Raw genomic sequence first — 24,336 nt, forward strand, 5'->3', positions numbered from 1 at the left:
AATTTTCTTTGGCAATTTCAAATGGTCATATGACACGATTGCCATATAAAGGAAATTCAAGTGTTCAAGAAAAATTCTGCAATACTCCCTGTAAAAATAATAGCCCAGAAATCAGTTAAGATATGTATATGAAAAAGAATAAATATATATCAGTGACCAAGACTTAAATGTACATCACCAACATGTATGGTATTCACGATTTCTTACAATCAACTATATTACCCAGTAATTTGATCGTTTAATGAGAAGAAAGCAAATAATTAGTGAAATAATTTTACCTTTCAGGCTATATAAAAATATCTAAATTTATCCCATTTATAAAAGGTAAAACTAACACAAGAGAGAATTTTAGGTTTGTGCTAGGATTACCAAAGTTACCTCTTTTATCTCTAAAGCCTATTCTGCCTTGATTTGGGGGAATTTACTCAATAGCTCTTTCCTTTAAAATAAGGAACAATTTAACCAAAGCAGTTACATAGCTTTCACCATCTATTTGTTTGAAGAGATTTGTTTAAATACTTTATCATAAAGTATATTGGGAATCCAGCAGAAAAATAGACAACATAAATTACTCCTTTTTTTTCTGATTCTGTCAAACCACATTAAAACTTAATCTTAATTCCTCACATTTTCCCTGCCTACACCTCACATTACAATCAATCTGAATTAGTCACTATTCATCTAACATCTTCCATGCGTTCCTATCTCTGTGCTTTGTTTCATGTGACTTCTTTCTGTCTGGATTGCTCTTTACCCATTTCTAACTGCTGAAATTCCATTCTATCCTCTAGGGCCATCTCAAGAATCACTTTCACATGAAGCCTTCCCAGATTTCTGCTCCTTCCCAATCCTAACCTGATACAATCATTCTCTCCTCACATCACTTTGAATCTTTCTAAGGCACTTATATTCTTGTGTTCATGCTATGTTATATTTAATTGTTTATTTTTCTTAGATCCATTCCTTATTACATTATTTATAGATGTACTCTTTTATTCAACATACTCAGCATTTAATGAGTTCTGGGCCTCTAAAGATTATGCAACATGATCCCATACTCATGAAATTTATCTTGAGGGACATGACTCATCCACTTTCTTTTCCCTTCATGTCTTTCACAGTATTGTGATATCATAGTCATACAATAATATTAGTATTATTGAATTAATTCATTATAACTCTAGAGTCAATAACATACATAAACCCATAAATACTATTGATAATTTTGTGTGGTATGTAAAACTGTTAATTAACATCTCATGTGAAGTCAGTGTTTCTCCCTAAAATCTGATATGGTAAAACTAATTAATACTTTCCTTAACTTTGGGATGCCATCTAACACAGAGAAAAAAATTAAATGTCACAAGGTTAATTTAAAGAAAAAATTTTTACTCGATTGCTCTACCCTAGAGGCAAGATCAAACTTAATTAACATCATTAGATATTTCTTAAGCACATTAAATTTTATAAAGCACCTTCTAGATGCCATTATATAATGTTGGATAAAATAAAAGGGAAACCAAATTCAAGTCTAATTAGAAGAGTCCCCCATGACAAAAATTGTTTTTGAGAGATTTACAAACACATTTACTGCATAAAGTGATTTTTCTATGCATAAGCACACTGCACTGAAGTTGTAATAAAGACAAACTATCTGACAAAGTTAAATTAGAGGATAATTGCAATTGTTCATGAGTGTTCCCTCCATCGATAATTTGAATGTGATCATATACATATGATTTCTCCCAGAGAGTCCCTTAAAAATTATTTTTACTTCCTTTAATCCTTTTGGCAATTGGGTTATCTAGCTTGTGTGGGCTAAAGAAATTATGAATACCAATGGATAGTGCTTCAAAAATATTTTAAAAATGTGATGAAAACTAATTTTGCATTTCATGTCCATGCAAGGCCACAATTTCCAGACCAAACAAAAAAATAAAAATTACACAAAAGTAAAAATCCCTTACCTACTGAGGAAAATATTTTTCACTTCATTAATAAAAGAATTTTTCACTTCTCAAAAAATACATACACATGCCATCAACTTATTGAGATATTAAAAAACAAAGTTCTTTACATTCCTTGAATAGGGTTTGTAAACAGATCTTTCCACCCTATAATTTGAATGTATACTTAGTCAGATCTTGGGATCTTATGCTCAAATTGCAACTATATTCACAAAAGATCACAGCAGGAATGTACTCTCTCACCAAGAATAAAGTATTTTCCTAAACACAACTGCCAATTTGTTACTGATAAAGTGCTAACCAGAACCTATTGTTTAAAACTGACTAATACACATAAATGAAAAGATTATGAAATGACTGCACTTACTAATTAAAAAGTCATTGTTTTTAATAATAATAATGATTTCTTTCTAAAACTTTCAAAATTTGGAGAGCATTTTCCAAACTAACTCCTACCAGTTAAAGAGAGGAAAACAATTGTTAGGAACATTCCTTTATTTCTATGAAAATGATTGTGCTAAAAAAACCAGATCAAGGAGTTTCTGTTAGAAAACAGACTGGATGCTTTTTGGACCTGTGTTTGTACATACACACTTTACCAGGTATGTCAGCTTAAGGTATCTTATCCTGCTATTGAACAGCTCTGATGTGAACCATTTTGCCCTAAAATTGTTTTTTTTTATTTTATTAAGATTGTTCACATACCATACAATCATCCTAAGATCCAGAATGCACAATTATGCACAGTACCATCATGCAGCTGTGCATCCATCACCACAATTTTTTTTCAATTTTTAGAACATTTTCATTAGTTCATATCAATAAGACCATACAATATTTGTCCTTATGCATCTGACTTATTTCACTCAATATAGTGCCCTAAAGGTTTCTACATCAACCCATTTTTTTAGGACAGTTTTGTTCACCCACCGTACATTCCGTCCTAAGTAAACAATTGATGGTTCCTTGTATAATCACGTATTTATGCATTCACTACCATCACCACTATCTCTATAAGGACATCTCCATTTCTTCCACAAAGAGGGAGGAAGAGTCAGAGAAGGTAGAGAGACAAAAGGAAAAGAAAGAAAGAAAAACAATAACAGCTAAAAAGCAACAAAAGGAAAGATAGAATTAAACTAAAGTACAATAAAAGAGTCAGACAACACAACCAGTGCCAAGAGTCCCACACCCCTCCCTTATGTCCCCCTCTTATAGGCATTTAGCTTTGGTATATTGCCTTTGTTACATAAAAGGAAGCATAATACAATGTTTCTGTCAACTATAGTTTCTAGTTTGCTTTGAATATATTTTTTCCCCAATACCACCTCATTTTTAACACCTTCCAAAGTTGGAATTCATTTGTTCTCCCTCGTGTAAAAATATATTTGTACATTTTATCACAATTGCTGAGCACTCTAGTTTTCACTGAGTTGTATGGTCCCAGTCTTTATCTTTCCTCTTTCTTTCTGGTCCCACATGCTCCTAACCTTCGTCTTTCAACCATACTCACTGTCATCTTTGTTCAGTGTACTTACATTGTTGTGCTACCATCACCCAAAATTGTGTTCCAAACCTCTCACTCCTGTCTTTCCCTACCCATCTACAGTGCTCCCTTTAGTATTTCCTGTAGAGCAGGTATCTTGCTCACAAACTCTCTCATTGTCTGTCTGTCAGAGAAAATTTTAAATGTTCCCTCTATTTTAAGGACAGTCTTGCCAGATATAGGATTCTTGGTTGGTGGTTTTTCTCTTTCAGTATCTTAAATATATCACACCACTTCCTTCTTGCCTCAATGGTTTGTACTGAGAAATCTGCACATAGTCTTATCAAGCTTCCTTTGTATGTGATCAATAGCTTTTCTCTTGCTGCTTTCAGGATACTCTCTTTTCCTTTGATGTCTGATAATCTGATTATTAAGTGTCTTGGCACAGGTCTATTCAGATGCATTCTGTTTGGGGTATGCTGCACTTCTTGGATCTGTAATTTTATGTCTTGCATAAGAGATGGGAAATTTTCATTGATTATTTCCTCTATTATTGCTTCTACCCCTTTTCCCTTTTCTTCTCCTTCTGGGACACCCATGACACATACATTTGTGAACTTCTATTGTCATTCAATTCCCTAAGATGTTGCTCATATTTTTCCATTCTTTTCCCTATCTGTTCTTTTGTGTGTAGGATTTCAGGTGTCTTGTTCGCCAGTTCCTGAGTGTTTTCTTCTGCCTCTTGAGATCTGCTGTTGTATGTCTCCATTGTGTTTTTCATCTCTTGTGTTGTGCCTTTCATTTCCATAGATTCTGCCAGTTGTTTTTTCAAACTTTCAATTTCCACCTTAGGTTCACCCAATGTTTTCTTTATAGCCTTCATTTCTTTTGCCATATCTTCCCTGAACTCGTTGATTTTGTTGAGTTGATTTAGCATATTTCTTTGAAAATCTTTAATTGTTTCATTAAAGTGAAACAATATCTCAACTCTATCTTAATTGAGGTATAAGTGTGTTCCTTTGAGTGGGACATATCTTCATCTTGCCTAGCATAATTTGTAGCTTTCTCTTGTCTAGTCATCTGGTTTCCTTGGTTATCTCAAACAGATTTTCCCAGACCAGAACGGGTTCAAGTCTCAGAATGGGGTTATATTCAGTTTCAAGTTTCCCTGAGGGTGCAGCTCAGAAGAATGACAAATTTTTCTGTGAGGCCTCTAGCTGCTGTGCTTTTCCTAACCTGCCCAGCAGGTGGCGCCTGTCTGCCTGTCACTCCAGACTGATGTATGGAGGTGTGGACCCATTTGTTTCTGTTTTTGCTGTTTTCCCCCAGGCTCTGGGGTCTGAGTTCTGAAGGGAAGGCCAGCACTAGAGCTGGGCCCCACCTCCTTCCTCTTAGTGAAGATACACCCCCAGGGAGTTATCTTCTGCATTTAAATCACTCCTTTGTCTCTCTAACTCTGTTATCTCCACCCCTGTCTGGGGTCAGAGTGCTGGGAACTGAAAATGGCTGAGGATCTCTGCACTTAGCCACTCAGGTTGAGAGAGAGAAAAAGGGAAAGAAAGTCCCCTTTCAGACACAGACCATACCCCCCCCCCCCCCCCCCCCCAGTTTTGCCCATGAGTCAGAGAGGGCAACTGGTCTTCTGGGCTCCCTTTCCTGAGGCCCAGGAGTTTTCTGTCTCTTTAAGGTTGGTCATCTCTAAAGGCCTCTGTATGTTTGTTAGGGGTTTGTCTATGTTTGTAGCTTGTATTCAGCATCCACATTTGTTAATTAAAACCTCAGTTGGAGCTAGGCTGAGCTATATTCAGTTGCTCCTGGCTGGGACTGCTGCCTTCTCCTACAGTGAGGTTTTGCAGCTCAGCCTGCCATGGGGGAAGAGGCTCCCAGTGCAGTTCTGCAGTTTTTACTTAAAGATTTTATGCTGTGATCTCAGCCATTCCATCCAATCTAGGTTGGTGTACGATGTGTGGACAGTCAAGGTTGTCCCCCAGCAGTTTTTCCAGATTATTTACTAGTTGTTCCTGGTTGTTTGTTAGTTGCTCCAGGGGAATAACTACATTCCACTCCTTTCTATGTCACCATCTTCTAAAATGGTTCTTTTGATTGTGTTCTACATCCTGGTAGAAAGCTCTTCTGTTAAGAGCCAGATAGTAAATATTTTATTATTTTCAGGCCACTTATATTTTCTGTTTATGTTATTCTTTGTTTTGTTTTTAACCCTTTTTCCAAAAGTAAAAATGGTCTTTAGTTCTTTGGCCATTCAAAATTAGGCCATGGGTCAAATTTGGTCTGAGTCATGGTTTGCCCTGCACAGAATTATCAACAGCCAGTAGAGCATATTGCAAGTTATAGTAGTTTTCAGTAAATGTTTTCCAAATCTAAAACCTCTGTTCTTATGATAAATGGAACAAAATCAGTATACCTGGTGTTGCCTTGGAAGGAGCTTCTGTATTCTGCTCTTTCCATAAGTCCCATTTTAGACAGTAGTTACTCAGTAATTCCAAGTTGCTCTAACCACAACTGTTCAAGAAACAGTGGACATTTAGCCTGTGGAGATTTCAGAAGCACACTAGCTCTACCCACATTTATGCATACACATGCAGTCTCACCCTTATCTGCATCAAATAGACACAGAGCAGCTAAGTGAAATTGTCATCTACTGTATTGCACATGAAGAAAAAGAACCCTCTCAGTCTAGTGATATCTTAAAGCTTTGTCTTTCTAAATTTACCACTCCTCCTCCCTTAGGTCAATCTCTACTATTTGCTTTCTTCTATCAGCTGTTTCTGATTCAGTAGGTATAAGCTGGGACCTAGGTTCTGCCTTTCTGAAGAGCTCTGTTCTAGTTTGCTAATGCTGCCAGAATGCAAAACACCAAAGATGGATTGGCTTTTATAAAAGGGGGTTTATTTGGTTACACAGTTACAGTCTTAAGGCCATAAAGTGTCCAAGGTAACACATTAGCAATTGGGTACCTTCACTGGAGGATGGCCAATGGTGTCCGGAAAACCTCTGTTAGCTGGGAAGGCACACGGCTGGCGTCTGCTCCAAAGTTCTGGTTTCAAAGTGGCTTTCTCCCAGGATGTTCCTCTCTAGGCTGCAGTTCCTCAAAAATGTCACTCTTAGTTATACTTGGGATATTCGTCCTCTCTCAGCTTCTCCGGAGAGTCTGCTTTCAACGGCCATTTTCAAACTGTCTCTCATCTGCAGCCCCTGTGCTTCCTTCAAAGTGTCCCTCTTGGCTGTAGCTCCTCTTCAAAATGTCACTCTCAGCTGCACTGAGTTCCCTCTGCCTGTCAGATCATTTATATGGCTCCACTGATCAAGGCCCACCCAATGGGTGGGCTAACACTCCATGGAAATTATCCAATTAGAGTCATCACCCACATTTGGGTGGGGTGCATCTCCGCAGAAACACTCAAAGAATTACAATCTAATCAACACTGATAACATCTGCCCACCCAAGATTACATTAAAGATAATGGCGTTTGGGGGACACAATATATTCAAACTGGCACAAGCTCCCAAATGATGCCGATGCTGATGCTGAGGTTTCATAGTTTGAGAACGAAGAAAGTGAGCAATACAAGTGAGTATACAGGTGGTTATAATACAATAGTGGTGAGGGATATTTGAGGGGAGTGTACTACGGAAGCACCGTAAACTTGGACATAACTCATATTTAAAAATTCCAGAGAAACTTTCAGGAGTGTGTAAGAATAAAACTGAGATCTTTGGAAAAGTAAGGGATATTCAGATGATAAGTGAGCAGTGCAGGTAGGAAGGGGAAGAATGGAGAGGGACCGGAAATTCCTGGTGGAAAAAAAGCACCCTAGAGAGATGTTTGGTAGCTCTCAGAAAAGTGGGTGAAAACCTGGACAGTACGTGTCCTGGAAGCCAAGGAAAAGAGAGAGGGAGCAACAGTAGTCCTGTTCAGAAGATTGAAAAGCATCCATTAAATTTAGCAACAAAGATATACTTTGATGATATTGGTGAAAAATAATTTTGGTAGCTGGTTGGGTAACAAAGACAGTACAGCAGATTAAAGAATGCTTAGGGGTTAAAAAGTAACCCCTGTGTTTTTATGATGGAAGAGATTTGAGTCTATTTAAATCCTTTGGGAAAGGGAAAAATTTAAGACAGTAATGAAAGGAATAATCAATACAATAAAATTCCTGAAGAGGAAGGAGGAAATGGGATCTAGAGCAAAAGTGGGAAAATTATTTTAGGAGATTCCTCAGTACCTTCCATTGTAACAGGAGGGAAGACATTTAAAAAGAAAGAAAGTGCAAATTCAGTTGAGTCTGTGTGCTTGTTGGTAGACAGTTAAAGGGATTCCCACCAGTGATTTCTATGATCATTGGGAATTAGGGGAAACATTTACCTTCTGAGTGGGAAGGTAATAATATCAGGAGTTTGAAAAAAAACAGAAAAGGTGATGTGTTATAGCAAATGGAGAAGGAATTTAGCTAATGAAACAGTGAAGAATTTCCATAAGTATCTGGAAATTACTTGGTCTGGATTCCCAGGTGATTGATACAGACCTATAGTTAACACACAGTTACATGGGACCTATTTTTCATGTCTTCTCTGTTCTCCACACTTATTTATTTTTAAACCCCCACCCCTACACACACACTTGGCTAGGCTCAAAACTCTTCACTTAGATATCCAGCTTATAGTTCAGTCAGTGCTGTGACAAATGTCTTCTGGAGAAACCCCTTACACTTCTCCTAATGTGTAGAATCCACATATTTCCATTTACTCATTGGTGGTTGACTAATGCAATTTCCACCCACCAAACCTAACTCTGGAGAGGAATTACAAATATTTTATTTTTCATAATCCCTGCCTTTGATACAAGATCAAATCCAAGAGTGATCTAATGAAATCAGTCAAAGACATATGAGTGACTTTTCTTTCTGAAAGTCAAAATCTAGAGCTCAGTTCTTGTTCACAAATGTGGCTATAAGGCTTTAGTCTTTATACAGGATAGCAAAGTTTCTAGTGCAGAGTTATCTGGGAGGAAACTGGTTTATGGAATGATCAGATTTCCTTTACTTGGAATAACAGCTAAAAGTATGTTGTGGTAGGAAAGATGAGTAGAGTTTAGTACCTAAGCTGATTTAGGAAAGCAGATGATGGGTTATTTACGAATGTGGTCCCTAGTGGCACCAAACTAACTGAATGTACTGTTTAGGCAAACTAACCTTTCTAAGCCTGTCTCTTCCTCTGTAAAATGGGACACTAGTAATACCTACCTGATAGGATTGTTGTAAGGATTAATGAGACATTCCATGCAAAACATTTAATCCAGTCCCTAGTATGTAGTAAGTGCTCAATAAGCAGTGCCTGGAAGCAGTCTGCCCAGACCAGTAGGTATATTTTATCACTGGCATTGTTTTAAACTGTCCAAATGCTTTGTTAGATAAATAGCAGACTGACTTTCACTTTGTATTATTTTATATATTACATAATAGTAAATATATTTTATATTATTATAAAATAACATTTTATTATTTATTTTATTATTGTTTTTAAAGCTGTACATACTAGTCACACCCTTGTTACACACCCTTGTTACTTGACCTGTAGAGTGGACCACTCCCACACTGTATGTTTATAAAATACAATGCCTTGTATACAAACATGAATTGTCACTGATTTCGTTAATGACTTCCTTTCCCTAACCCTCAAAGGCAAAATCTGTCAGACCCTTTAAGTAGATACAAATGTCTATCTGCACATGGAGAGTTGTTACATTCAATGAAATGTGTACCAAGATCCTAAATTTGCATTCATAAAATAATGAGGAGAATAAATAACATTAACAATATCACATTTTTAAATATAAAATTCTGATAATTAACTACATTTCATACTGTTAACTTGCTTTCCTTAATATGCAGTTAACTTAGACCAGAAAAAATGTGTTACTGTACAGAGGAACTGAGTGTGCTTATATTCTGAAGTACAAATATTCCTTTAATTTCTCAAAGGCTCAGCTAGTTAACAGTATGGAACAAGTTCAATATTATCTGTGGACAGTTAGAAAGGTCTCAGATTTTACAAAAGCTCTGTATATATATATATATATATATATATATATCACATCCAGGCATTTCTTGTGCTCTAGAGCACCTAGATACCCAGAGCAAAAGTTCAGCCCAGGGCCCAGCTTCACACATCTACTCTTTCCCCTCAGTGCAGGAGGGTGAGGCATCTGCCTTTGGTACAGAAAATCATGACTCAGGCCAGCTGAGTTTTGGGCCCTTGCCCCCCTATTTGGGTTTCCACATTCAGGAATCTCCTGCTCCAAACCTGCTGGAAATCTCTCTCTCTTTTCTCTTTCTCCCCATATAAGTCTCTCTCTCTCTGCCTGTCTATCTCTCTCTCATATATACACAAACACACACACATAGGTGCAGTTCTCACTGCTTCTGCTAAAAATAAATTTCTTTAGCAAACATCCAAGCTTAACACCTAAAACATGAGAATCTTTCTCTGAAGGAACTTGTGGATAGCTATGCTTTGCTTTTCATTTTTTTAACATGTGTTTTCCTGGCATTCTATTGTTTTAGAACTCTATAATTAGTAAAGCATAAACCCACTATTTTTACTTTCCATCTGCCAGATGCCAAGTTATCTCTAGAGTCTCTAGAAGAACAGAAGCCAACACGGCTCTTTTCATTTGTATTCTTGTTTACCGGAGTAGATGACGATGACAGCTGAAATGAATAGCCGTAGCTCAGGGAAATAGTTTTGTTTCTTAATTGCTACTGGGCTGTGATCAGGAAAAGCCCAGGGATAAGACATAAACTGAGTTTTTCAGAATCTACCGTGATAAATTTTAACAGTGTTATCTTTACTTACTGAAGCAAATTCACCAGAAACTAAGCTATTCTCAAGCTATAAATGAGAAACTCTCAAGTTGAATTTATCCTTTAAACCATTACCATTTTCTCCAGTAAAAGAAAATGTTTTAAAATAACTTGAAAAAACATTCATAACAACAGTTATTAACAGGTCAGTGATGTAACTTTGAGGTACAAGGTAGAGGTGATAGGAACTTAAGAAACAGAAGGAAATGACCCAGTTTTCTAGCTTGGAGGCCTATGCCTATAACACAGAAAAGTCAGACAACATTTAATTTCTCTATCTACCTCAGCTATCTGGAATATTCTTGCATTTACCACCTGGGTCAAGGTTATTATAAAGGGAAGTAAATTATTTTTAAAAGTATTCTCTATCAGTTGAAGATATTATTGGAACACTAATCCAATATACTCTCTGAGTTTACTCCTCCTTCTACCTATCCTAACTTGTGTGGATGGGCTTGATCCTTCTGGGTGGCAGCAAGGGGCAGGAAAACAATTAAGACCAGTTGTCACAAACAATGACACAAGGCAGTTCACAAAGCCACCACCTTCCAGTATTGATTTCTTAGCAGAGCTTTCAGGTATGCAATACCCGAGGAATTCATGAAGTCACACATTCAATACAGTCTCTTTCCTTTATAAGGTAATCTCTTTTATTTATATACCAATCTTTTTTTAACTTATAAATAGCCCCTGAGAACCTCATTCTTTGTCCACCATAAAGATCGTCCCAAACTTCCCCTTTACCCATCCTCCAATGTGTAAACCAGCTGAACACTTGTTGCCCCACCCCTAATTATAATTTATATTATTTGCATATAACTGGGCTCATTATAATGCCATTAACATGAGAAGGGGTTCCAATAAATGGGGCACATGAAAGTTCTTCCCCAATTCAAACTTAGGTGTATTATCTCCTCCACGTGGCTAAACTTTACTGGTTTTGGTTTTCTTCATTCATATTGATAAGTGTGTCAGGCTGTTAGCATCCTGTTTGTTGTGCAAAACATTAGTCAGAAAGAGAGATACCTATTTTCTTCTCCAGGGGAGGGTCTCATCGCATGGAGGGTAGCAAGAGCATATCAAGGCCTACCACCAGGAACTGCAGTCCTAGGGTCCCCACCCATTCCATACTTTGCATGTCTTATGGTCACCAGCAAAAGCATGACTCACACAGGCTCTGAAAGAAAGACATTTACTCACACAGAGAAGACACAGAGAAAGGCCAGCTTCACTACTGGGCATCAATTCCCAGCGGCCAGGGGCTCCCAAGCCACAGGCTGACACAGGGAAATGATCTGAACTATGCACCCTCCTCTTGGGCCATAGTGGAAGTGTGCTGCTCCCTTCCTGCAGCCGAGAACAGCTAGAGCAGTGTGATGAGCCAAGTACCATAAAAAGCTTACATGCTTAGTCTAGGAATGTTTATATGTGCTCAGCGCAAAAGGGACAGGAATGCATGGGCAGACCACTCTCTGAGATGCCTCAAGAAGGGAGTCAGCCCACATTTACCTGGTCCCAACCATATGAGTCCTAGGGAAAGGCAGGAGGCGGCCACACTCGACTTCCATAATAAGAACATACACACTTTACATTCTATTCATTCAACAGATATTTTTTGAGTGCCTATTAACTGTCAGACACTGTTTTAGGTTCTTTGGTAATGCATTAACCAAAAGGATAAAAAAATACCATCCCTTGAGAAGATTATATTCTTGTGGGAAGAGTCAGCTAATAAACATAAAACATAATGAATAATGAAATTATATAATGTAATAGAAATAATAAATGCTCTGGAAGAGGAAAAATACTGGTAAGGGGGGATAGAGAATGGATGGGCCTAAGGAGAAAACCTGGTATTTCACCAGAGTGGCCAGATGATGCTTCATTGAGAGAGTGACATTGGAGCAAAGACATCTCCTGTGTTTGCCCTTAATCTCTACCTTTGTAGGCAACACTATGCCTGGATTCAGGCATAGTGAATAAACGTGTATATTTTCTATCCATTAAAATGAATGCATTTCCCTCATGTAATACAATAGATTTTGCTCTGATCTACCCTTCCACAAAAGAATTTTAGTACTTAGAGCCTACACCTGAAACAGGAATTATTTAGATGTAGGATTATCTGTAAAACTTATCCTTAAAGTACTCACTTCAGTACTATTCACATCTTATGCAAGATAGAATGGTAACATCTTCTCTGGTTCTCCAGCAATGAATCTGTTGCAAAGAATTCAAGGCACACTTATGTCTGACACCAATGGTTCTCAAACACCAATGCATCAAAATCACTTGGAGGCCTTATTAAAACATGGATGGCTGGGCCTCTTCCCCAGGGTTTCTGATTCCATAGGTAGGTATGGGGTGGACCCTGAGAATTTGCATTTCTAATAGGTTCCCAGGCTGCTGGTTAGGACTGCACTTTACGAGTCATTACTTTGCATCAGTCTTTCAGGTATAATGTAAAATGCCAAATAAGACTAACATTCTCAGGTCTAATTCTATATAACTGAAAAGATGGATGCTATTAGAATATATTATTTTTATTGTCAGTTTAACCTTTTCTTTCTGCCAAGCAAGAAAGAAAATAGGAAACTTTATTTTTCCTAACTCAACTATCTGTCAGATATAATTCTATCTACCAAACCAAATGGAAACAAATTCACAAATCCCTTCTTTTCCAGGACTCAAACAATGCTCTATTTGCCTGAAGATTGTATATTCCTAAATTTACAGTATGCATTTCTGAGATGCTTATGGTTACTCAGGCACACAGCAAAACTTTACACTCCTCTTCACGGTTCTCATCAACTGTGGAAAATACATTCTTTGTGTATAAGAAACGAAAACTCTCTAAATGAATATAAATTGAGAGTTTATGAATAGGAAAAGTGCAAAGAACTCCTTCCCAAACACTGAAGACCCTGATTTCAAATCTTTCTATCTTGGTCCCTAAGCAATCGAGCATTCCATAAAAAAATAGTAGTACCCCAAATTGATGGATGTATTGGGGAGACGACTAAAAGCAACAAGTGGTTCAGGGCTGCTCTCAGAAACCCAGTGAAATGAAGCAAGAATTGTGAGTTATGTTTTGAGCAAGTGTAACATTGTCTCAGCTCATTTTTGTGGAACTAAAGCCTTGCCTGTAAAGGTTTCTGAGGCAGAAGTGAAGTACCACTCCTATGACTACAAAAATAAGCTTCATGTGCTGTACTTGTCAAGGTCGGATATTTCAGGAAGATAGCAGCAGTAATAGAAAAGCTGCTTTTGCCTCCTAATAAATGAACATGTGAAGTTGTTGACCAGGAGTAACTAAAGATTCTTTTCCCTTGAGCATGTGTACTAAATGAAGTCATATTCTCAGATAATACAATGAGATGTTCATTAATATTTGATAATTAGTCATCCTTTTTAAATCACACAAAGAAAAGATATCAGAGCAAAGGCCAAACACTTACCTCAAAAGACACAACACTCCCACCTGCTGGTTAAAGTACAGTGACTTATTCTCCACATTCTAATGTGTATGACCTGGGTTTACCTAAGTCACATCGCTGGGTATTTTAAAAGGTGTCAAATTAAAATAGCGACTGGATTTTACTGGCTTTGCTATTTGATTGATTGCTGTACCTGTAGGCTCCCCAACTCCCTGAAAAAAGTCTTGAATCATTTCAGAGAGACGTGCTAGAAGATGTCTCGCTTGTGTTCAGACCTCTGAACACAAATCTGTGTCTGTTACCACCTGGCTACCATTTCCTTCCTCTTCCACTCAGTCCACCTCAACGATGGCTCACTTCTTGGGCACTTCTCCTAAAGCCTAGGCTGCTGGCTAAGCCATATGAAAGCACCTCAGCCCTGTCTTTGGTGTCCATGCCAGTAAGTTTAGGCTTAAAATAAGACCCTTACCATACGTAAAATTGCCTTTGTAAATATAAAAGTTGTATATACATGACACCAAAAAAAATGATGGCTTGCCTGACGTACTTTACCATTTCATTTTAAATGCATAAAGTGAGGTTTATTGCAAGATGAAAAGCAGGAAAGTAGAAACTAAAGGGATTACAATTTGGGACAGGGATTCTGGGAAGTTGTTGCCCTAACTATAATAAGCCTTTGCTTTCTTACCCTCTCATTAGAAGCTAATTATCAATTAATTGTCTTGGATTTTGCAGCTGTTAGATTCAGCAGACAGACAGAAACTGGAGGATGTGAGCAAGGATTTAGGGTCTTCATGTTGAAGAGTGAAAAACAGGGAGAGAAAAAGAGAAGGGCCTGCACCCAGCTCTTTTTGCACACTGTGTTTGATCACAGCCTAAAGACCTGAAGAAGAGACTCTCTTGTGGCAAAAATCAAAGCTCTGTGATAATGGAGAAAGCTTGGCCAGGGAAACTTATCTCTGAAAATATAAGCTGTTTTGTTTTTTTTGTTTGTTTGTTTTACCCCTACCTTTCCTACCTTGGAGTGTAGGAGAACTCTAGACTGCAGCCAATGAGATTGGAAGCTGAGTAGTTTCAAAAGAGGACTAACAACTTGTTACCTTTTACTCCTGCTATCCTAGGGCAAAGACTATTAGGTCTACCGCACAGGAATCAAATATTTAGCCAAGATATCATTCACCTACCAGAAGAAATTAAAGAAATTTGCATATTTGCAAAATTGTACAAGTATCTAGCAAACCACACTAGAAGAGAATACTATGGAAAGTACTCTAACCAAATCACAAATGAACAATTAGAGACCTAAAAACAGCTGATGGGGACTTCCAGTTTCACCTCCAATAAGTAAAGAGCCTGGAAATCCTACTCCCATCTTTACCAGAAGAGAATTTAGGTAACAGGATAAACTATCACCCCAAAATCTGGAAAGGCAGAAATACAGCTGACGTCAGCTTACTGGAAGGAGAAGCCACTGGAGCCATAAAAGGGTAGGAACCTTCACTTAAGTGGTAACTGCAACAAATTGCTGTAGGTGAAGGGTAGACTGGTGTGACAGTGAGAAACTTCTGGGGCCACAGTCTTGGAAGTCTCCCCACTTTCAGGGGTTTTATCTCCAGGAACCCCACCAAGTTCTCAAGGTGAAAAGTCCACAAAAACCTTCACGTTTCTGGCAGGTGGAGAAGAATAGTAAGCATTTTTAAATGTACCCAGCACATTCTCCATTAAAAAGGCCAACATTCCAAGGGCAGGGACTCTACCAGAGCCTTTATCTGATATAGTAGAAGCAAAAGTAACCAACTTCAATTCTCTGTAAACTCCTTCATAAAATAGAAACACAGGAAACACATCTTAACTCATTCAATGAGGCCGGCATTACCCTAATACCAAAACCAGATAAAGATAATATAAGAAAGAAAAACTACAAACCAAGATCTCTCATGAACCTAGATGCAAAAATCTCAACAAAATACTATCAAATCAAATCCAACAATATATAAAAACAATTATATACCACAACCAAGTGAAGTTTCTTAAGTTTCTTCCAGGTACATAAGGATGGAAGGTACAAAAGGTACAAAAGACTGAGAACAAGGCAAGAATGTCTTCTCTCACCACTCCTATTAACCATTATACTGGAAGTCCCACCTAGCATAGTAAGACAAGAGAATGAAATAAAAGGTATACAGATTGGCAAAGAAGAAACAAAAATGTCCTAGTTTACAGATGAAATGAATGCCTATGAAGAAAATCACAAGGAATCAACAAAATAGATAAGTGCAAGATCAGAGGATAAAAGATTAATATACAAAAGTCAAATGCTTTCCTATATACCAGCAATGAACAATTGAAATTTGAAATTACAAGCACAATACCATTTATATTAACACACCTCCAAAAATGAACTACCTAGGAATAAATCTAATAAAATACATACAAGTTCTATATGAGGAGAGCTATAAAACTCTGATAAAAGTAATCATTAAAGAAGATTAATAAATGTATAGATATTCCGTGCTCAAGGATAGGAACTCTCAATATTAAGATATCAGTTCATTCCAACTTTATACAAAGAGTCAATGCAATCCCAACGAAAATCCCAAGAGGTTATTTTGTGGATATCAACAAATGGATTCTAAAGCTTATAGGAAAAGCAAAGGACTCAGAAAAGCCAATAAATACTAAAGAAGAACAAAGCAGGAGGATGGACATTATCCAGTCTCAAGACGTACTATAAAGAAACTGTAATCCAGAGAGTGTTGTATTGGCAAATTCCACAAACAAATCAATAGAACAGAATAGAAATCCCAGAAATAGACTAGAATAGAAAGCCAATAAATAAAGCCATGCAAATAGTCAGCTGATCTTTGACAAGAGAGCAGAGGCAATTCAATGGAGAAAGGGTAGTCTTTTCAACAAATGAACAACTAGATGTCCATATGCAATGAATGAACCTAGACAAAAATCTTACACCTTTCACAAAATTTAACTCAAAATAGATCACGTAATTAAATATGAAATACATTACTATAAAACTTTCAGAAGGAAATGTAAGAGAAAATCTATGTGACCCTTGGTTTGGCAGTGAATTTGTAGATACAACACCAAAGCATGCTCCATGAAAGAAAATGATGTTAGGCTTTATTAAAATGAAAAACTTTTGATCTGCAAAAGGCACTGTTAAGAGACTCAAAAGACAAGCCACAGACTGGGTGAAAATGTTTTCACAGCACATATCTGGTGAAGGACTTGTATCCAAAATATTTTAAAAAGTCACTTAAAACTCCACAATAATAAAACAAACAACTCAATTACAAAATGGGCAGAAGATCTGAACAGACATCTAACCAAAGAAAATATACAGATGGCAATTAAGCATATAAAAAGATATGCATCAACCGTTGTCATCAGGCAACTGCAAATGAAATCAAGAATGAGATATTATTACATGCCTATTAGAATGGATAAAATCCAAAAAATAACAACTACCACATCAAATGCTGGTGAGGATGTAGAACAGCAAGAACTCTCATTCACTGCTGGTGAGAATGTAAAATGATTCAGCCACTTTGGAAGACAGTTTGGCAATTTCATACAAAGTTATACATAATCTTACCATTTGATCTAACAACTGGGTTCCTAGGAATTTACCCAATTGATTTGAAAGCTATGTACACATAAAAACCTATACACAGTTGTTTATAGCAGCTTTGTTTATAATCACCAAAACTGGAAGCAACCAAGATGTCCTTCAATAGGTGAATGGATAAACAAATTGTGGTACATTTGTACAATGGAATTTTATCAAGCAATAAAAATAAATGAGCTATCAAGCCACAAAAAGATACGTAGGAAAAAACAAATGAATAATGCTACGTGAAAAGGCCCATATGAAAAGGCTACATACTATATGATTCAATTATATAACATTCTGGAAACAGCAGAACTATAGAGATGGTAAAATGATTAGTGGTTGCCAGAAGCTAGGGGCTAGAGAGGAATGAACAGGTAAAGCACAGGAGATTTTTAGGGCAGTGAAACTATTCTGTATGATGCTGTAATAATGGATACAGATATTATGCATTTGTCATAACTCATATAACTTTATAGTACACAGAGTCAACCTTAATGTATGCAAATTTTTAAAATACCACTGACTAGTTTGGAGGATCCTAACAAGGAATGCAGAGTATAACAGGAGAATCTAACTGTATTACGATTGTATGAAACAACCTCACTGAAGAAATGGGGAAGGGCAGGGGAGGTGGGTGAGGGCAAGGGGGATAGGTACTGATCTTAATAAATTTGGAAATAAGTGGAAACTGTAAGACTAAAAACAAAAGGAACTGTAGATGAGGGATATATTCTAGTTGATAAAGTTATTTTCCCATGTGGTTACAAGTTTACAATACTGATTCTGATACACATGTTTACTGGAATGAAACAATATTTAAATGTATGGTAGATGCTGGGATCCAAGTTCTCACTGTTGGAGTGGGAGTTTACAGATAAACAAGGGAAGGAAGCTAGAATGATCCAGTTGTTAATGATTTAGAGTTGGAGACAAAGGGATAATATAATTTTTAGCTCAATATAGATAAGGAAAACTTATGTTCTTAATAGAACAAAATACATATAGAAACATTTATAGCTATGTGTTTATACATAGATTTTTTTCTCTGTCATCTGAGAATCCTAAAAGAAAGATACCATGAACACACCTAGCACCCAGACCTTGGATTCTAACCCCATTCTCCAATAAAAGGAACAGGGGATCCTTTGAGAAATGGCTGATTCTAGGACCAAGACAGGGAATATGCTGATAAACCTCCTTATTATAGTACCAAAATGTAAGGAAGTGCTTAAAACCTACCATATTGATGGGGTTATGTCAAAAGAGCACAGGAGTCAATTGAAAGAGTTCCCAATGGCCAAAGATGGAACTATTCGAGAAAAAAAAAAAAGTATTTCTGGAATATAGCCTGAAGTATTAAATAAGTATCCACAATTCTATGCTAATATAAATAAATTATCAAGTACATTAATAAATGGGGGAGAAGAGATAACTCTCTTATGCAAAAGAATTCCATACAATTTATGTAGATATTCTGCCCTCAAGGAGAGAGAGCATAATTCCCTACTCCTTAGGTCTGGACTGCACATAATGACTTCCTTCCAAAGTACACAGTACAGAAAGGGGAGAAAAAAGAGTAACCTTATAGTATAGAAATCTGACAGACACTACCTCAGTCAGGTGAACAAGGCCAACATCAATAGTAATAAATCATGTGGATATTATGTATCTTTGATATGATGTGAAAAAGATGCCATTTTACAACTGCAGTCTTCCTCTCAATAAAGAAAATCCCAATCTTCTCATGAGAAAAAAATCAGACAAATTTCAGCAGAAGAAATCCTACAAAATACCTACCAGTACACCTCTAAAGTACAAATGTCATCAAAAACAAGTCTGAAAAACTACCACAGCCAAGAGAAGCCTAAAGATATTAGGTAAAAATTAAGAAAATCTCTATACTATGGACTGACTTTAGTTTATACACACACACACACACACACACACACACACATAAATTTTTAAAGGCAGGTAAAGAAGCACTTTGCTGGTGAAGGCTGGCATTTCTCAGGCTCATCCAGTGGTCCCAGCACTGTAGCTTCTCCACTGCAGCTGTCCGACATCAGTGGTTTGTCAGTATTTCACTTTGGCGTATATTTAGCTATACTTAACAGAAGAGCCAACTAGAGTGGCTTAATCATGCAGAAGTTTTCTTTTACTGGTGTAGTGTTATGAATTGTGTCCTACAAAAGACAAGTTCAAGTACTAATGCCCAGGCCTGTGAATGTGAATGTTAAAAGGATCGTTGAAGATGATTAGTTAAGATGAGGCCAAACTGGATTAGGATGTTCTCTAATCCAATATAACTGGTTTTAAAAAGACACAGAGAGTCAGAGAGACAACCACGTGATAGAGGCAGAGATTGAGTTATGCCACACAAGCCAAGACATTGCCAGTCACCCAGCAGAAGTCAGGGGAGAGGCATGGAACAAATTCTCTCTGAAATTGCTGTCACCAGAATCCTCAGAAGAATCTTTGAAGCTTGGATTGTTCCTTTAAATGATGAGGGGGACTATGTTGCTATTGAAAGAAGACAAGGGGAAAACACTAGGAGGCAAAACATATGACCACATGTGACACAGTAAGTTGTATGTGTCAAATAATAATGCCAGGGCAGGTGTTCCCATCCCATCCTTGAACTGGATGTTTGGTGGAATTGGGAATACATTCCATCATCAAGTAAATTACTGTAAGCAGTAATACCATCACTGTAGCTGAAGCTTCTTGAGATAGCTTACTGTGATAGCACATTTTTATGAGGACCTAGGGTTTCAAAGGAAAACTTCTGATAATGTCCTTATCTCACTTAGAATGCTGAAATATTTAATACAAGCAAGTCCTTCTAAATAGACAATGACGTTGCACCTTTGGCTGGGAGACTATGTTCAAAATGGAATATTTCTTCTAGGATGATATATCACTCACCTCAAGAATGGAAAGAAAGAAAAGAAGCCCCAGTAGGTGGGGAATCAAGTAAGAGGATCCTTAAAGGCTAGTTTCCTTGAAGGAAAAAAAATAAGCTTAAGGCTTATGAATAGACAATTTGACAAAGCACAACTTGATGGGTTGCCATACATTAAACTATGGAAGATATATAAGGAGGATGGTGAAGTCAGTAAATTCCATAGGAACCTACTGAGTTTATTGGAAAGGGATAATGGGGGAAGGGGCCAAGAAGACAAAGTAGTCTGTAAGTTCAAGTAGTTCTTTTGAGATGGGAGCAAACAAAACATAGGGTTGAGAAGGTTGCTGCAAAGGGGTCCACTTTAGAGATTTGGGCTGTTAGTTGTTTCCCCTGTGACCCACCTTACAAGTTCTCACAGCTCTCTGAATCCTCAATGGAGAACTCAAAGGATGAAGCTGAAGGGATAGCACAATTTTTGACCCTATTCAAGTGTTATTTCCAGAGGGAAACATTTCAGTCATTTGCATTGTGCTGCAAGACTAATCTTCATGTGGGTATTAGAGTCTCCCTCCAGTCTGATTAGGATCCTGTCAAAGACTTCGTTAAAGGGTAACCCTAGCAATCAGTTACCCTCCAGTGGGTCTCCTATCTGTATACCAGTTCACATATCCTGGAAGGAGAGAGTCTGATGGGCTTACTAGACATGTGAATTCGGATGTCTATTGTTACTGGTACTGAGAAAGGCCTTGGCAAATGAAATACCCTTTTATGATTCAAGCTGATGTTACCTATGGCCAACAGGCTATGTCCTTTGGACTCTGCTTTAGACTATGATTACTATTCATTCATATATGATTCCTTTATATAGGATTTTAAATTAGTATGAATAATTTGGGCCACTTAAGCCCATTGCAAGTGAACCAACATGCTGACTGGACACAATTATTGCAACCCCTGCTACTAGCTTTTATAACTGATGGCCATATGCATTGCCAGGAACAACATATGGTGGCATCACCTTTAAGATTTGCCACATGAAACAGAAATGTTACTCACTGATAAAATGACCCACCTGTTAATTTGGTGAATCCATTAACACAAGGAGTATTGCAGCCATCCACTATACTGATGGTAAACTACTGACAAGCCAGGGTATTATATGCTCTCTGCTCTGCGTGAATTTCAGGCAATGCTCGTGGCCAAGGAGAATGCTGCTCAGAAATTAACTGGACTAGGTATCTCTACACAGACTCATGAATCATAGCCAATAGCCATTCTGAGTCACCCAGTATTATTAAAAGCCTACTGACATGGAGTGCCCCAAATAGAATAAGGAAGAACAAAACATAAACATGAGAACAATCTTTATGTTACATATGTACATGTTCATATAAAGTGATCACATCTAAAGGAAGATTAGCTGAGCTAAAAAAGTCAATCAAACATGTACAGACAGAAGGAAAGCCAAGGAAGCAAGAAGCTGAAATCAACGGAACCCAGAAAAGAAGGGAAAGACCAGCAGATGCCACTATGTGCCTTGCCATGTGGCAGAGAAGCCAAGGATCACCATAACCAGTCTTTGGCGAGAAAACATCACCTTGATGATCTCTTGATTTGGACATTTTCCTGGATTCTAACTAAGAAGCAGGCCAACCCACTGCAGACGCAGGCATGGTCATGGACAGTTTGGAAGCAGATGACATGATGCCTTTCACCAAAAGGAAGAGCAAGTTTTCAGGCTTTGGCGAGATCTTCAAGCCCTGGAAGTGGCAGGGAAAAAAAAAAAAAAAAGCAGTAATAACATCAGAGACATCAGAAGTTTTAGAAAGAAAGAAGTCTATGCAAAAACCCAGAGAAGAGCTGGTTAAAAGAAAAGTTCTGTTGGAAGACCCTAAGCAGGGTGGTGAGGACACAGGAAGGATGAGCCATTCCATGTTAAATAATGGTCATACAACCCGCATTTGAGGTGCCAGATCTTCTACTCCAGTCTAAGCGAAGGAATAGCAACTCTTAGGAAACCTACTCCAGAAGAGGATGCTGAAAAGCAATTTGGCTCAACCAGAAGCAAGCCTAGTTCTGAAACAGTGGTACATTGTTACTGAAACCATCCCCACCTTTACCACCTAAGAAAGACATTCCATCAACCTTGGCACCCACCTCAGAGTCTGCTGCTGCTGCCACCACAAAAACACCAAGTGATAAAAGAGAGAAGAGGACATGCTCTGTGAGGTCGGTACCTCTGCTAATGATCCTACCTTCCTCTCCATCCACCCTGCTACCTACTCTTATACTTTCAGAGCCCCCATGATCTCCATTCTCCACTAGGACTTTTCAAGTTGTGCTAGAAATTGAGTTTCCACCTTCCTTAAATCTACTTCAGAAGGTCCCTCAGCAGGAAGATCAAAAAAAGGAAGTACCCAAGAGGATGGTGGAGCAGAGCTTTGGGGAGCCCCATGTACCCTCTAGGTTGCCCCCACTCCCACTGCATATTCAAATCCAGCAGGCCCTAACCAGCGCACTGCCCATGAATCCTTCCTTGGAGGGCTCTCATAGAGATCATTTGTTGCTCTTTGAAAACAGTGACAACTTTTCTAAGAACAGCAGTACCCTGGGTCAGATTGGGTCACTTCCCATCACTATTGAAATGCTGAAAGTTCCAGACAATGTAGACGAGGAGCAAACCTGTCCATGTGCATTCAGTGAAGACATGGCATCTACTTCAGTCTTTCCTAAACTTCCACAGTGTCTGCAGGAGGAAGAGGAAGAGGAAGGAGAGTGACTATGATCCAGAGGGTCCCATTAGGTATTGAGATGAAGAGGATGAAGATGAAAGCCAAAACAATGCCATGGCCCACAAAGTGGAGAAGAAAGACACCCTGGCAATGAAGCTGAACCACAGACCCAGCAAACCAGAACTGAACCTGAATTCTTGGCACCAAAAAAGTAAGGAAGAGTGGAATGAAATAACGGCAGCAGATTGTAAACAAACTGACCCAGCAAATGAGTCAAAAAACCAACACCAGGAGGAGTAGAACAACAGTATACACTGTAGCCTAAAAAATGAAGCTGATAGCCAGGCAGAAAATTGAGAAATCAAGCATTAGCTCATGAGAAAGCTCAGTCAAAGACTCGTGGTGGCTGGGAAGATTCTGAGGTTCAATGAATATGTTGAGGTAACAGATGCTCAGGTTTATGACTGGTGAGTCAACAAACCTTGGACCAAACTGACCCCTGCTGACAAGGCTGCCATAAGAAAAGAAATAACTGAATATAAAAGCACAGAGATGAAGGTTCATGAAGAGAGCAAATATTTTACAGGCTACCATCATCCATGATGAAGTTTGAGAGAAGAGCTAAACAACTCCCCCAAAACAGGGCAGCTTTGCTGCTTCATCCTCCAGAGTGGCACAGAGTAATTCAGTTCCCAGCACAACCAGAATAAGACCCTCTAGGGTGTAGTTCTAGGATGATAGCACTTCTGTGAATGTAGCATTTCACTGAAATGAATTCTTATGTGCTGCCCCTGGGGCACAGCTGAACACTTTGTCAGTGTTATTCAACCTTTTAATATTGCAGCATACTTGAGGTGGTCTTCCCTCACCAGCCACCAGAGTTCTGGGAATCTTGCAGGTTCCAAGTTTTCTGACTGCACTGCACCCTCAACCCAAGATGACTGCCTGTGCCAAAGCAGTTTGCACCATTGGCCTTACCTACCTGTCCTAGTTGTGAGACCCACTTCTATAAGTGCTAAGTTCTAGCCATCAATTCTAATTGGTGGTGGGCACAATCTCTTCTGGATGCCCCCAATTTTCTGGCAAAGGGAAACCTTCATACCACACTGGCATGTCAGTTAAAAAGCATGGCACTATACCTCTTGTAACATGGCACTATAAGAAAGGAAACTCAGAATCTGATATGTTGCTTCTTTGTGGCACAGGTAACCCTGATTTTTTACCAAATATATATATATATATATATATATATATATATATATATATATTTTGAAGAGGCTATGAGAACTTATATATT

At 38.1% G+C, this 24,336-nt stretch overlaps 1 pseudogene; it reads left to right on the plus strand.

The window, feature by feature from the left end:
• Positions 1 to 21,978: 21,978 nt before the first annotated feature.
• Positions 21,979 to 23,010, plus strand: LOC119533026 (annotated as a pseudogene).
• Positions 23,011 to 24,336: the final 1,326 nt, after the last annotated feature.

Source organism: Choloepus didactylus, chromosome 4, assembly GCF_015220235.1.
Source record: "Choloepus didactylus isolate mChoDid1 chromosome 4, mChoDid1.pri, whole genome shotgun sequence".
NCBI classification, from domain to species: Eukaryota; Metazoa; Chordata; class Mammalia; order Pilosa; family Megalonychidae; genus Choloepus; species Choloepus didactylus.